A 15,673-nucleotide genomic window follows, 5' to 3' on the forward strand; every position below is an offset into this window, starting at 1 on the left:
CTGGAGGCTGGCGTTCATGCTGTCTGTTCATGCTTTGGACTGCCTGTTCCTTTGTGTCTTTGATTGTCTTCTGTTTCTTTTTGGCTCAGATGGGAAGAAAACAATAGCTGCACCTCAAATGGCTGTTCACAAACTATTAAGACCCCAGTCTTTACTCAGTAAAGTGAGATGTAGGATATTGCCTTTGTGAACTGTGTTGCAATAGTTGACGTTAGTGTTCCCCCATCCCCCACCCCCACCCCAAGACTATGTTCATGTGCCCCCTGCTCCAGTGAATCATTTCCCTAATGTGTTTGGGTATAGCTAAGACATTTCTCTAACTTTGCCCTGAGTGCTCTACTATATTCATGAATATATTTGCAAAACATAAAAATAAATATGTAGAGATATCCTCTATCAAATCTATATTATATATACATACACGCACATATATATGTATTCTTGGGTATAGTCCTAGTCATGTTCTTACCCCTGTTCGACTTGAGTGTTCATGTGTACACTCAGAGATTATTATCAGTTATTGCAGGATTGTGTATGTAACAGTGTTTGCCTTTATTGTCTTGGATGCCTGTGCTTCTCTAGTGTCTTCCTTGGCTTTGGTCATTTTGTGTTGACGTCCCACTTAGTTCATATTACCTTTCCCTCCACCCAGGTTAATCCATGTCTACCCCCCAGGTAGTGGTTTACCCTTCTTTCCCCTCCAACATTTGGTGACCTTCAAAGAATGCTTCTTTCTCTGTGTGAAACTTTCCCTGACTTTTTATAATAGTAGGCTCATGCAGTATTTGCCCATTTGTGATTGACTGATTTAACATTGACATCATGCCCTCCAGGTTCATCCATGTGATGAGGTGTTTCTCAGGTTGGTAATTATTCTTCAGTATTGCTTAGCTTTCCATTGTATGCTTGTACCATAGTTTATTCATCCATACACCTGTCAATCAATGGACACTTGAGTTGTTTCCATCTTTTTGGTTTTTTGAATAATGATGTGAAGAACCTGGATTACATATATTTGCTCACATCAAGGCTTATATTTCTCTAGGATATGTAATTAATCATGAGATTGCTGGCTCACATGATACTTCTTTTTCCATCTTACAGCCCACCAGCAGTATATGAGGGGTCCAGTCTCTCCACACCTTCACCAGCATTTGTTGTTGTTGTTGCTTTCTTTTGTTTGTTTTAGTTTTTGTTGTTTGATTTTGCAATTTGATATTCATGCTGGAGCGAGATGACGTCTCGCTGTTGTTTTGGTATGGATCTCTCTGAGGCTAATAATTATGAGCATTTCTTCATGGCTTTGTTTGTCCCCTCAATGTCTTTGGTAAGAAGCCTGTTCCAGTCCTCTGCCTATATTTTAATTGGATTGTTGGCTTATTGTTGTTGAGTTATTGAAGTTTTTATACAGTTTAGAGATTAATATCTTGTCTAATATATTGTTGACAATTCCCATTTTGGAGGCTTCTTTTTCTTTAAGTGAAATCCTCTAAGTATCTAAGTTTTTGGAGGTCCAACTCTACTCTGATTCTGCATTTTAAGTTATAGTTTATGGAATATTTATGTCCTATATTAGGGCATCAAAGATTGCCCCTCAGTTTTACATGTAGGACTTTGATCTATGTTGAGTTAGTTTTTGTGTATGGTGAGATATATGGATGCAGTTACATTTTTACACAAATGGGTATCCGTTTTTACCAGCACCATTGGACAAAGTGGCTTTCTCGCCCCCAGTTAATGTAATGGGCGTGGTCCCTTGTTAAAGATTATATGTACATAGGTGGATGGATTTACTTCTGGGTCCTCAATTCTGTTCCATCTGCCTGCGTGTCTGCCAATGTCTCAGTACCAGGCTATTTTGACAGCGTGTTTGCAGAGTAGGTGTAGAGATAGTGGAGTGTCCAAACTCTTGTGTTCTTCTTTTGTGATGATTTACTTAGATAGGAAGAAGGAAGTCCTCTCTTCTTCCTAAATAAAATTGGTGATTAGTGTTTTAATCTCCTTAAAAAATAATCCTCTAGATCAGGATTGTTATATCTGCAGATAGTTTTGGGTGGTATTGACATTTTCACAATGTTAAGTCTCCCTATTCATGAACCTAGTATATTCTTCCATTTCACAGGCCGTGGTTTCTTATGGTAGTTTTTGTCATTTTCTTTATATAGGTCTTTTGTGTCTCTAAGGAGCCTGGTAATGTAGTGGATGACCTGTTAGCTTGGTAACTTCAAGGTCTGCAGTTCAAACTGACCACCTGCCCTGTGGGAGAAAGATGAGGCTTTCTGATCCCATCAAGATTTGCAGCTTTGGAAACCCAAAGAGGTAGTTCTGCTCTGCCCTACAGGGTCACTATGCGTTGGCATTAACTTGATGGCAAGGCTTGGTTTGTGACTCATTCTATTTACTTTGGAGCGCATCATCTTTTGAGTAGTTACTATAAATGGTATTGTTTTCCTGCTTTTCTTTTCAGAGTTCCCTTCATTAGCGTAGGGGAATCTGACTGATGTTTGTACAGTGAAAGGTATGACAGTGGGCATATCTGACCTCCATATCTGGCTGCCATATTGCCATGAAGCTAGAGGCAGACAAGCCTCCATAAGTCCATCTTTCCTTACAATTTTGATTTTCTTCCCACACCACTCTCCACCTGTGCTGGGCTTGTTAATTCAGTGCAATGGCCACACAGAACTCACAGGCATGACTCATCATTGGTGGCCGGCGGGGCCGCGGGATGGTGGTGGTGGTTGTTATTAGGGAAGGCAGTAGATTACTTCAAGTCAGGATCAGCATACAACGAGGATACAGTCATTGCTCTCAGCCAGCAGCTAAGTCTCTTTCAGCCACATGGCTTTAGCCCCTCAGCCACCTGGAAATCAAATCTCTCCAGTCCTCAGTGTCTCAGCCACACGGTCTCTTATCCTTGGCCTTCATAGGCCAGAAATCTAGACTGCCTGTTGCTCTGTCCCATGGTTGCGACATAGGCTCAAGCCAGAAGAAGAGAACACACCCCATGGTCGCAGTGCTGTTCTTCGGACTCACCATGCCACATTCTCTGTCGTGTACAGCCCCAGTGGCCTCTGCTGCTTCAGACAGAGATCTTGGATGTGATCTTCCAAGGTCCTCGGGGTTTCTCTCTGTGACCACTTCCAAGGTGGTTCGTTGTTAAAGCCGAGAGGCGGCAATGAAGACAAACTCTCCTCACCTGGTGTTATACGTGTCCTATGTGCATCGTCTCCTCTGAGTGTTACACGTGCCCTGTCTTCAGAATCCCTCCTAATAGTTCTGTGGCAGTTGCAGAGACCTAGGTAGAGGATCCCTATTAAGCTGCTTCACCCCACTGCTGCCTGTAAGTTCGACTTGTACTGTGCCGCTCTGCTGGGTCCTTCTCTCAGCACCCGTGGTTTTTTGATTGAGTCTGTGGGATCTTCCATCTGTAATTTCATCACCTGCACATAGAGATCATCTTCATCCCTCTTTGCGATTTGGATGCCATGTTTTCCCTTTTCTTACCTTATTTCCCAAACTAGGCATTTGAATACGATGTTGACTAAGGGTAGTGATAAAGGACACCCTTGTCTAATTTCTGTTCACAAGAGCAATGTTTTCACTCTCTCTCCATGAATGGAATGCTCTTTTGTGATAAAACCCTGAGTTATGTTCAGGAGTTGCCCTTCTATTCCTTTTTTACTGAACATTTTTATCAAGAATGAGTGTTGGATTTTCTTAGATGCCTTACCTGTGTTGTTTGATGATTGTTACCTAACAACAAACAAATAAACATATGTGGGGACCAGAGCAAGCCAGACTGTGCTGGAAATGTGGTGCCCCCACTGTGGGAGCCACTGCCAAAGCCAGAGGGTCAGGTGCGAGCACGGAGGGATGCCGAGATGCAGAGGGCAAGGTAGCCACTCACTCAGCAAGCTTTGAAAAAGTGGGGAGTGGAAGAGGAAGTAAAAAGAAAAGAAGAAACACAGAGTGGGAAGATGGAAGAGGTTTAAAAAAAAGAAAGTAGCCCAGCACTAGCACAAGGAGCATACACTACCACCCAGAGACGGGCGAATGTTGCTGAACACAGAGAGTGGGGGGCATGGGCAGTGCCTGTTCAGGGAGCACCAAAAGAAATGGGGCAGGGAAAGGAAAAAGAGAAGATGATGATGGAAAGACTAAGGAGAGAAAGAAAGAAGGAGAACAGAGGGTCAGCAGTCCAGTACTTGGAAATCTGCTAGCTGCTAACCGTGGCTTCAGTGGGAATGCTGCGCTCTTCTGGGGGAGTACACAGCTAGACCAGGGCGGTGCTGCTAACCCGAAAGGCAGTGGTGGGAAGGAGGGATTCCCACTCTGGAGGTTCAAAACAAAAACAAAAAAAAATGAAAAAGGGGAGGGGTGGGAAGAAACAGGGTGGGGGTGGGGAAAGGAAAGAACTAAGAGATAAAGAGAAAGATCAGCAACAGCACAGCCCTGGCATTGTGGGGTCAGTATTTGAACAGTCACCAGGTAGGTGGGAATGGGGGTGTTCATGCCTCTGATTGCCAGGGCTTTAGGCAAGGTAAGGCAGAAGACCATCCCTCTCTGGTTGTTGACCTGTGACACGGTGCCGCTGCCGCCGACGCACTGAAGGAGCGGAACCAGGTGTCTGGTCCCTGCTGTGATGGTAACACTGCTCACAGTAACGCAAAAGAGCCACACTCTTGCCAGGCGGCAGTTCACTGTCCTGAAGGCTTCTTTGGTCACAGTTTTTGTACAGTCTTTGGTCTTCGGCGTTTGCTCACCTTCTTGCCCTTTCCTTTGACCCTGGGCTGGAGGATTGCCGTCTGGGTCTGTTTCGCATGGTTTCTGGAGTCTTTGTTGTGGAGGGTCTGAATAGTGTGTCTGACTCCTCCGCCACCTTGGATCTTCTTCCGGTGCCTCACCTTTTGTTTTCCATCGTTCTCTCGCAGTTTCCTGAAGCGAAGTATTACGTGCCATTGTTTGCTGACCTCCAAGAATTGCTTAGAGGTTCTTTCTCCTGTGTACTCCGGCGCCTTCTTAGTGACTGTATTAACCATTTGGCATTGGGAGTGCATTGCGAAAAGCCTAAGGTTTGGGGAGGGGTTTCTTTACTCATGATCAGCATACAAATGACGAAGGTGGGTTAGACAGAAACACATAGAGTTAGGTCTCTCTGACTTGAAATGGGCCTCGTTTTTATGCGTGCATTCTGAAGAGGTGTACCCCGTCTGCCATCTGCTGCCGTGTCTCATTTAAGGTCTTACCACGAGATGAGCTGCTAAGAAGCTGTTCCAGTCGTTTTCTTTGCCCTGAGCCCGCAGCAGGAGACAGAACTTAAATGAAAGCATTAGTTTGCAAACTACGAAACTGAGTTCCTCCTGTGGGTGAGAGCTGTCTGGGGAGCAGGCTAGCTGCTAGCAGTTTATTTCACCCCTTGCTGCTAATTGAGCTGGTGACAAGCATCTCCCCCCTTCAGGGGTGCATTAATTTGCCAACATTGTTTTCAAGAAGGTTATGAGGTATCATATTTTCAATAATATTTTCAGTAATGTGGTCATGAAGTAACTGAAGACATTTTCCCCTAAGCATTGAATCTTTCAGATTTCAACTCTGCTCAAAATCTTCACTCAGGAATCCTGTCTGTATAAACTTTCTCAGCACAAGCAGTTGAATACCTGTCTTTCCTACACTCGCACCCTGGAATGTAGATTGTTTTGTTGATCACCACAATATGGCCCACTCCCCCCTTCTCAGGAGGTACAAGCAAAGGCTGTGTTGTTTTCATTTGCCTTCCAGTGCTGTGGTGGATGGGCAAGTACCTTGTAAACCTGCTGCCAAAGCGCTGTATTTAAATACATACATTTCCTGCATATTTTAATTCTGGGAAAGGTATTCTGATAGTTAAGGTTGATTGTGCCAACCTGGCGATAAACATGTGGGATTCACTGAAGGGCGAAGAGATAAATGGCTCTGTGAGTCATGCCTTTCTAGTTCTTTCTCTCTCTTGGGTCTGTTGCTTTGTGATGGTTGGACCAGGATGCACCTGCCTTAGCCAGTTCCCTGCTTCAGCTGGCAAGGCTCCCTTCCTGCAAGACATCCCTGAGGAGAAGCCACATGGACCTACCCCGATGCAGCCCTGAGTGCTGGAGCACCCGTATGGAGACCCCTGCCAGCACTGAGATGCTTACATTCACACTGATTCGGCTTTCCCCCTGAGTCGGTGCCATTGTGTGTGTTTTGTGAGATTGAGGAGGACTTTGTGGATTGGTGTCGGACATACGGCTAATGTTGGATTTATGGGCTTGGACAGCACTGGGTTGGGATGCTTTCTTAATGTACACTTGCCCTTTATATAAAACTCCCCATTATACATATGAGTTTTTGTGGATTTGCTTCCCTAGTTTACCCAGACTAACACAGGTATCATTTGTGGGGGCATGGTGATTCCATGGTAGAATTCTTGTTTCCCATGGAGGAGTCCCAAGTTCAATTCCTGACCTCCATGGACTTGTCAATCAGTGCAGGCTTGTATGTTACTGTGATTGTGGATAGGTTTGAGCAGCACCTCCAGTCTAAGACAGATGAAGTAGTCATGGTGATTCACTTCCCACAGGCAGCCATTCCATATCCTATAGACCACAATGGTCCGGTCTTCAAGCAATCATGGGGCTGTGACAGCGAGGACCAGGCAGCATTGTGTCCTGTCGTACATGGGGTCATCGTGAATCAGGGTCCAACTCAAAGGTAGCTGACAATAATCACAACAAGCTATACGGGTAGCAGCCCCTGGGAGGTGCAAAGATGAACATGCTCAGTTGGTGACTGAAAGAGTAGAGGTTCTGGTCCATCCAAAACTACCATGAAGAAAGGCCTAGAGATCGATGTCTGAAAGCCTGGCATGGCAGACCCTGTGGAGCACAGTGCTACTCTGACACACGTGGGGCTGCCATGTGTTAGAATGCACTTGACAGTAGCCGGTAAGGTTTTGGGTATCTGAGTATGGACTTGAGTGGCATTTATACACATGCATCCATTTTCTGCAAACACATAAAATGTTCGCGACATGATCTGCCTCTACAAGTTGACCTCTCCCTGTGTCTTGTCACCCCTGACCTTTGATACGCTCCCCACTCCCTTCCCGCTTCACTGCCTTTTCTGTCAGCATCCTGGGTGCCATCCACCATTGCTGACCCCCGTGAAATCAGAAGCCCCGTTTACCTCCGATGTCTTTCGAGAGGAAGTGCGCCCATCTTCTCTGATGCTTCTTTCTGGTGGAGGGCCCTTCTCTCCTCAACACGTTACATGTAAAGCCAGTTCTGTCCCCACCGTGAGGACTCACGTTACAGGAAGAAATCAAGCCCCTCTTCTTGGTTCTTTGCAACCAGACCAACACCTAGGGCTACTTAGTCTGGTTGCCTAAGCAAAAAGGTACCACTCAGGGTGCCCATGCTGACTGTCTCAGGAGGCCCAGTGAAATCCATCGTGGGCATGTGGTGAGGCTGATCAAAGCCCTGTGCTGTGAGGCTGTGATGGGGCATCCACCAACCCGCCAACCAATGGTGACATGCATGAGAGAGGGCAGTGGTCCAGCTTTGGTGCATGGAAGCTCTGTGCTGTGACCCCTCCCAGACCTAACCTTGTGTGTCTCTTTGGGATTAATATATATATATTATGATATACGTATTATGTATCTATCTATCTATATAAAACTACTGTAAGTATGGTCTTTCTTTGAAATCCTGTGAACTTTCCAAGCAAATTGAAAATTTCACAAGTCCATTGGGGCAGTGAGAGCCAGTAGGATGGTGTCTGCCTCTTTGGCAAACCAAAAACAAAGGTGTCGGAATGTGTGAGCTCTGACCTAGTGCTAGGTACCTAAGGCTGGAAGTCTATGTCTCTAATTCAGTGGTTCTGAACCTGTGGGTCGCAACCCCTTTGGGGGTCAAATGACCCTTTCACAGGGGTTGCCTGATTCATAACAGTAGCAAAGTTACAGTTATGAAGAAGCAGCAAAAATAATTTTATGGATGGGGGTTGGGCACCACAACATGAGGAACTGTATTAAAGGGTCGCAGCATTAGGAAGGTTGAGAACCACTGCTTCTAATTGGTGAACTAATTGGTGGCTTTATGTGAATGACTGGAGGCAAGGATGGAGATGTAGGAATGTGGAGACTAAATCCTAAATCCATCCCCACATTTTAGGGAATGGGCTCATGCTGATCCTCATCAGATACTTAGCAACAAAGGTAGCATTTTCCCACCTTGACCCGAGCTTTATGCACTCACCAAATCATTACACCTTAGAAAAGGAAGTCACTTAGATTCAGGCCAATACCCTCCTAATTGGAAGATAAAACTGACCCATGACCGATAATTAGTAGCGATGATGGTAGTGTTGGTGGTAGCTGACATTGATGAACGCTACATATACGCCAGATGACCATTGCCAAAATAGAAGGGCACAGCAAAGAAGGCGGCCCTCCAGGAGATGGACTGACACCCTGGCTGCCACAGGGCCCAAGCATCAGAGCCATTGCGAGGCCGACGCCGGACCAGGCCGTGCTTGGTCCTGTTGTGCATCAGGTCCCTATGGGTCAGAACAGACTCGATGACACCTCACAGCCACTAACCCCATTATCAGCATTATCCCATTTTAATCCCAAAACAACTAATTTTACAGAGGGAGCAACTGAACTTTAGAGAGATGAAGCCATTTGTTCAAAGTTCCCTAGCTCGTAAGTAGAGAACAGGACCCTTACCTCTCTGACTGCAATGTGGGTGCTAAATGGTTGGGCCTGTTTACTCACTACTAGGCAGTTTCTTTGGCCCTTATGTTGACTCTTGTCCCCCCATCTCGGGAGCTTGCATGGAGGCAGCCCCCTGATCTCCCCCACCCCCTGTGTTTGGCTTAGATCAAAGCCTAGGCTGGTGGCCTCCCATTGGTAGCCTACCAGTAAACCAGTCAGTCGCAGTGGAATCTTGGTAACCCTATGTATCAAAGTAGGACTGTCCTTCATAGGGTTTTCTGCGACCATGACCTTTCATAAGTGGATCACCACTCCTTTCTTTCAAGTACCTCAAGGTAGACTTGAATTGCCAATCGTCAGTTAACCCGTCTCTGAAAAGAAAGAGATTTAATTTTAATATCCCTCAGGTAGTTCTACCTTGGGGCAATTTGGCAGAGAAGAAAAGCGTCAGTGAATGTCAGAAATCCTGGGTTCCAGGCATACTTCTGAGGGCAGAGATGATCAGTACTAATTCTATATATATATATATTTTTTCAGTTCAGTATATATATATATTTTTTTTCAGTTCAGTGAAGATTGTCCGTGGAAACACAATGCTTAGCCTCTAAGCCATGGAGACATAAGAAAATAGTTAAAACATCCCTTGTCAAATAAATTGTGTCCTGCTGGTAAATTGGTTCTATTGTGTGTGACAGAAAACACTGGGAAACTCAACTGCACAGACCTCTGTAGGAAAGGGAGTTTCTTTTTAAGTCACGGTGATATGCATGAGGGAAAGGTCTTATTAAATATTGCTGGAACCAGCTTCCTCTGTGTTCTATTTCCGTTGTATGTAATCACCAGTATTAGCTTTTCTGTGTCAAACGTCCTTGCCAGGCTCCTCCTCAGCATGGTTCTACAGGAAGGGCTTGGGGTGGCTTATTCGTTCGCCCAGGTCATCAGAAGAGTGACTTTGTATTCTGCGTCAGGGGGACCATTTTGTGCATCTGGAACACAGTGATTAGAAGAACTATACTTGGAATTTAGCACATGGAATTTTGTGCCATTCGATTCCGGTCTGTCCACCCAGCCAGCATGGAGGGGTTGCCTTGAATCAGCCGGGCTTAGAACCTGGAGGCGCTTTGATCCAGGAGAAAAGATCCCCTGACTTCCCTAAACATGTAGCAGGATTTAGCAGTGAGTCCACTAGGCCTCCCTGTGAAAGTCCTTCTCCTTTGCTTTCAGTCCTCCACACCCTTCGAGGCTTAGCTGGAGGAGTATATTGTCTATAAAGATCTCCTGTTCCCTTTCCTTCAGCATAAATTCTGATTACAGCTATTTTTATTCCCCTCACTCTGAAATTGATTCATAGTCTGTCTGGCTGCATTAGAAGTTACTTCCAAGTTTATCCCAAATGCCAAATTGAGAGTTGGTCGATTTGTATGCTGGACTTTCTGCCACATTGATGGCCTTTGGGTCAGCCTAGACTTGTGACAACTCGATGTGTGTCAGAGTACGACTGTGCCCTAGTCGATCACACAAACTGGGTTTTTGGAAACAGGTCACCAGGTCTTTTACCTAGGTGCCTCTGAGTGGGCTTGAACCTCCAACTCTGCAGTTGCCAGGTGGGTGCATTAACCCTTTGCATACCCATTGACTCTCTTTTTTATGTTTCGGGTCCCTAAAAATTAAGAAGCATGAAATTTAAATCTCGTTGGGGGCAATACGTACACGATGGTAGACCAACTCTAGACCTGAGTTGGAATCTGGGATACAACAGGTTTCTCTTATGTTGTCTCTCTGGCCCTGGGTTTGCAAGTCTCCCAAAATGATTGGTCTGGCCACAATCCACCAAAGGATTGGGCAGGTTACCTTCTGCACACGTGAATTACAACCCACCCAATAGGATTGGCAGTTTATGATCTGTCTGAGGGTTTGGTTGGTTTTCAGAAACTATGTCTTGAAATCTGACAAGAAGTTTTCCTATATAAATAGCCAATCTCCCAGAGGTTTTAGCTGGTGACGTCCTGATCAATAAGAGCCTGGGGATAAGTGCATCCTTTGAGCTCAGGGTCCCTGTACTGAAAAACTCCTAGATCCAAATAACAGAATTGTGATAGGTGTCAAGGGCTGTAAGATTGAATTGAAAGACTGAAGACCAAGAGAAATGGTGGCAAATACAGCTGAGCCAAGTAGCAGAGCAGTGAGACTGGCAGCCAGCAGCCAGTGGCAGGTCATCAAGAGGTTATCAGTAGATCTAGAGGGCCTGTAAACAGTAACAGCTTGACGCTGTGCCAGTAGATGCCCATGCAGAGCAAATGGCAGTGTGGGAGCCCAGCTGGCCTCCCCTTGGCAGTGACAGATGGCTCAGTTATACTGAGAGCCGTAACATTAAGGCTAAGAGGAGACCTGTCTTTACTGGGGATGGTAGACTCCCCTCAGACTCCCAAGCATGCCCCATAGAAGGGTTACCCATTAAACAGTTTGCCTTGAGAGCTATTGGAATGCCAGCCTCCCCCCAGGCATTGGCCCAGGATTGTCATGAAGTCGCTGGTAGAGAGCTGAAACGGTGAGCACATGGCCAGACGTGACCATGTAAAGCCACTGGGAGACACACAAAGAGGGCGAATGAACACAACCATGACACAGGTGACCCGTGAGCCAGCAGTACACCTTCTGAGAGAGACGCACCCCTGCTGTCACACATGCCCACCCAGGACACAGTAACGGATACGGGTGACTTGGGAGGGGTGGTGGGTCTCCTTTAAGGCAACCGTGGAGTCTTTTCCCACAGTGATAAGTGAGGGTGCCCCCTGAGCGTGAAATAGACAGATTTCGCTCAAATTGCCCCCCATTGTCTACTGTTAGCTTCTGTACATAATATGTTTCTATTGTTTACTATTTGCTGTCTCTAAATTACATCATCAAAAATTCAAAACTCTCTGCCATCCAGTCGATTCTAACCCATCGCAGTCCTGCGGGTGTCTGACGCAGTACTTCTTCACAAGAGCAGAAAGCCTCATCTTTCTCCCTCAGAGTGGCTGGTGGTTCTGAACTACCCATCTTGTGGTTAGCAGGCCAACACATAACCACTATGCCATCAGGGCTCAGACCATAAGTGATCATAACAGGATTCAATTGCCTACATTTTGTAAATTGTTTTTTGTGTGTGACCCGTTAGACCAGATAGTAATCCTTACTCTAGTAGTCTCAGGAGTCCTTGGGTTTTAGACTACAGCCTGTGTGTAAATGTCCATAGATGCACAAAAACACACCAGGTAGCATACTAATTGGACCCTGTAGCTTTGGGCAACCATTTCGTGTCTTGCAACTTCAATTTCCCCTTGTAGTAAATGGGGATACATGCCACTCAGTTCCGTCAGTGTTAATAGCCGGCCCAGAGTTACTGATCTTTGTCATGACAAATATGAACTCAGCTCATATTTTCCCCTGGTTGTGATTCAAAGAGGTTTCCAGGCCCCAGACTAGTTCTTAACCACTATTTGCCTATTTATTCAACTTATCCCACCCAGGAGACCATTCTTAGATGACAATGGATTTCGAAGACTTTAAATGATATGACATTTTAACCATTAATTAAAGGATTGTTCTGTAGAACAAAGAGTTTCTTGACCTGGTTCTGGGGCCCTGCACTCTCAGCCAGGAGCAAGGATCTTCCTCCTCCGGCATCATGAGCAGGGCTGAGAGGGCTTCTCTGGGGGCTTCTCTGCCCACTGCCCGAGCCAGGGCTAGCCTGGAGAAGCCAAGATCCCTCTCGGGCACAATCAGACCATGCTAGGACCCATAACTGGGGCAAAAGGGCTGATGCTGAAATGTGGGTGCTTATATAGGCAATGTGGTGTGGTGGTTCTCATAGATACCTTCGTTCAAGTATGTTCATGTATGTTGTGACCATGTGGTATGACATCACAGGTGGGCCATTCATTAGGTCTCCAGCAGTTAGCCCCAAAGTGTATACTTATAGTGTGTCACAAAAATACCTGTTGAGAAGAGAAGCAGAATACCTTTGTTACCTCATCAGCAATGGTTAATCAGAGGCTTATGTTTGCAGGAACTTATAGCAGGCATGGACTTGCAAATTTCCCTTCCTTCTTTCTTGTCATGATCCCTTGAGTCCCTGGGTGGTGCATACGGGGAACATACTCAGCTGCTTACTAAAAGGGTGGATGATGAAGTCCATCCAAAAGCACCTTGGTAGAAAGGCCTGGCAGCCTAGTTCTAAAATAAAAAAATAATAATAATTATCCATTGAGAACCCAATAGAACACAGTTCTACTCAGACACGCTTTAAGTTGCCATAAATCAGAGTAAACAGCAACTGGGTTGTTTCATTTCCCATTATTTATTTATTTCGCTCTGTGCCCTGGGGCGATAAAGAAGAATGCCACTGAATACAGGTGGCAGTGTGAGCTAAGTGCCATTGACAGTAGTATAAGCCCACTTCTACTCTACTGCTTCTCCTGGACCTCCCCTGCTCCCTGGTTCAGAGCAGGAGACATTCCAGTGACAGGTCTGGGGACTCTTCTGTGTCTGTTTGATCCCATTGAAAGGTCTGTGACCACTTCCTGCTGGCAAGGAACACAGAGCAGTCCGCGCTTTCCGCTGCTCTTTCACTGCGCTTGACGAGTGATTTGTCTTCTTAATTAAACACTGCAGAAATTCTGCAAATATCATAAATGCATATTCCTTGCTAATGGATTAGAAAGTCAACACGTTTTAATGTGAGAAAGTACAAAAAAAGTTGGCAGAGAACCAAAGTGAATCATTTTTCTTCCTGATCAAAGTTTCCTCTCTCTCTGAAAAGTCAGGATACTTGCTTGTTCTAGGGAGTCGTGTCAAAGGTGATCAAAATGCCACATGAAGCATGTGTCCCCTACGCCCCTCCACGCCACGTGGGCTGCACGAAAGGGTTTCAGGCAGCCGTGGGGCTGGCCCTGTGCTACTCCTGGTCAGCGTTGGACCACAACTTGAGCTGAGTGAAGAGGAACAGCCTGGCTGGTGAACCCCGAGTTTTCTCCCCTGCCCAGTGAGCTCCTGTCTTCCCTGTCACACTTCATCTCATCAGAGCCTCCCTTTCCTTCCCGTTTTACATTTTTAATTGGATTCCCTGCTTCCATACAGCCAAATTCTGCCCTGGGTGTTGTACGCACAATCTTTATTGGTTTCAAAATTAATTAAATTCAAGGGGAAAAAAATACAGCCTTTACTAAAGCCAGAGGCTTGGCTGCATATGGAGAGAAAAAGAAAAGCTAAAACGAGCCCATGTGGGGATATCCTCCGAAAGAGAAGAGGGATTTCCAGGCCCGAGAGTGTCTCAGGCTGCACTGGGAGGAGACCCACGTGTCAGGAAGGGGTGGTGATGGTGGCCTCTGCTTTTGTTTCTCCCGTGCTGGGTTTCTCAGACTTGTGGTAAAATGCCAAAGTCGGTTAGGCGTGGTTTAAAGAGTAACTTAAAATAATCCGTTGGTATTGAGTCGACTCTGGGATCAAACTAGAATGCACATTCTGATTGGGGCTGAGATGTAGCCCAAGATTCGGTGTTTCTGGTAACTTCCTAGATGCTATAAGCTGATGGTTCCAAACTACATTTTGGGAGCAAGATTCCAGAGCCCTTGTGTGAGAAGCCAGAAGCATTGGTCTAAGAAGTCCAGGTGTGGGTCTCAGTCCCCAACTCTGGACTTACCTGCTAAGTAAACTTGAACAAAGCACTTCACGTCTCCATTCCCAGACCCCAAACACCTAGACATGCAAGACTGGCTTAAGTTGCTACTCAGCTTCAAGAAGGCTCTCTTTCAGGCCCATGTTTCTTGAAACTTTGGGTTGAAATAGTACTTTGTGCCAAAAGCCTGAGGTTTCACCCACCCTACCCCACCCCTTCCCACTGAAAATAGACACACACACACCCACACACACACACACACACACACCTCTATGTTCGCTTCAGAGAGTTCATCTTTAGGCATGGTTAAGAGGGTGTGATACTTTGGGTTTCCCTCCTTGAGGACAGGGTGTGTTGTTGAGATAAACTGATTGAACTTCTGCGACTTCTAATCCTTCGACGCTTCTGCCTGCCCGAGCAACTGTTGTCAAAGATGGGAACGGGGCGAGTGTGTAGAGAGAGATACGTTGGAGTCTATTACAAAAGGCGGTTGTAGGTCATTCTGCAAGTCTTTCCGAATTGGATGGTTGGCTATACAAGACTGAGTCAAAATGTATTGCTGCGAGGGTTCCAGTTCACAGAGCCTGAATGGACGCCAAACAGAATGTATTGACACATGCAGAAGACACCACTTGCCCTGCTTGCTGGGAGTGAAAAGCACTTGAAGCCCTTTCTGATAAAGATCAGAGATTGCAGCTTTTAGTGTGGATTACAATCAATGTAAAGAAGACCCAAATCCTCATCACTGGACCAATTGGGAACTTCATGATAGACAGAGAAAAGGTTGAGGTGCCGACGATTCTCTCTTGCTTGAATCCGCAATCAGTGCTCATGGAAGCAGCAGTCAAGAGATCCAAAGATGTATTGCATTAGGTAAATCTTCACAAGATCTCTTTAGAGTATTGAAGACCAAGGATATACTCTGTGGACTAAAGTGAGTCTGACCCAGACCATGGTATGTTCCATTGATTGCATCATGTGCATGTGACAGTCGAACATTGAATAAGGAAGACAGAAGAAAAATCGAGGCATTTGAACTATGGCGCTGGGGAAGAATAATGAAAGTACCACGGACTGCCAAAGAACAACCCAATCCGTCTTGGAAGTAGTACAGCCAGAGTGCTCCTTAGACAAAGACAGCAAGTCTTTGTCTTACATACTTAGGACGTGTTGTCAGGGGACACCATGCTTGGTACAGTGGAGGGGCAGTGACAAAGAGAAGGCTGTAAACAAGGTGGATTGACAGTGGCTGCAACAGGGGGCAGTGTTTCGTTCTGTTG

General features: G+C 45.8%; 1 protein-coding gene across 1 annotated transcript in view; it reads left to right on the plus strand.

Annotated features, from left to right (window-relative positions):
• The window catches only part of VIPR2 (vasoactive intestinal peptide receptor 2), a 173,008-nt gene that overhangs the window by 58,798 nt on the left and 98,537 nt on the right, over positions 1–15,673 (plus strand). The gene's annotated exons all lie outside the window — the stretch shown is intronic.

The sequence above is a fragment of the Echinops telfairi genome, unplaced genomic scaffold, assembly GCF_000313985.2.
Source record: "Echinops telfairi isolate 266 unplaced genomic scaffold, ASM31398v2 ScPeMD7_31;HRSCAF=116, whole genome shotgun sequence".
In the NCBI taxonomy this organism is placed as follows: Eukaryota; Metazoa; Chordata; class Mammalia; order Afrosoricida; family Tenrecidae; genus Echinops; species Echinops telfairi.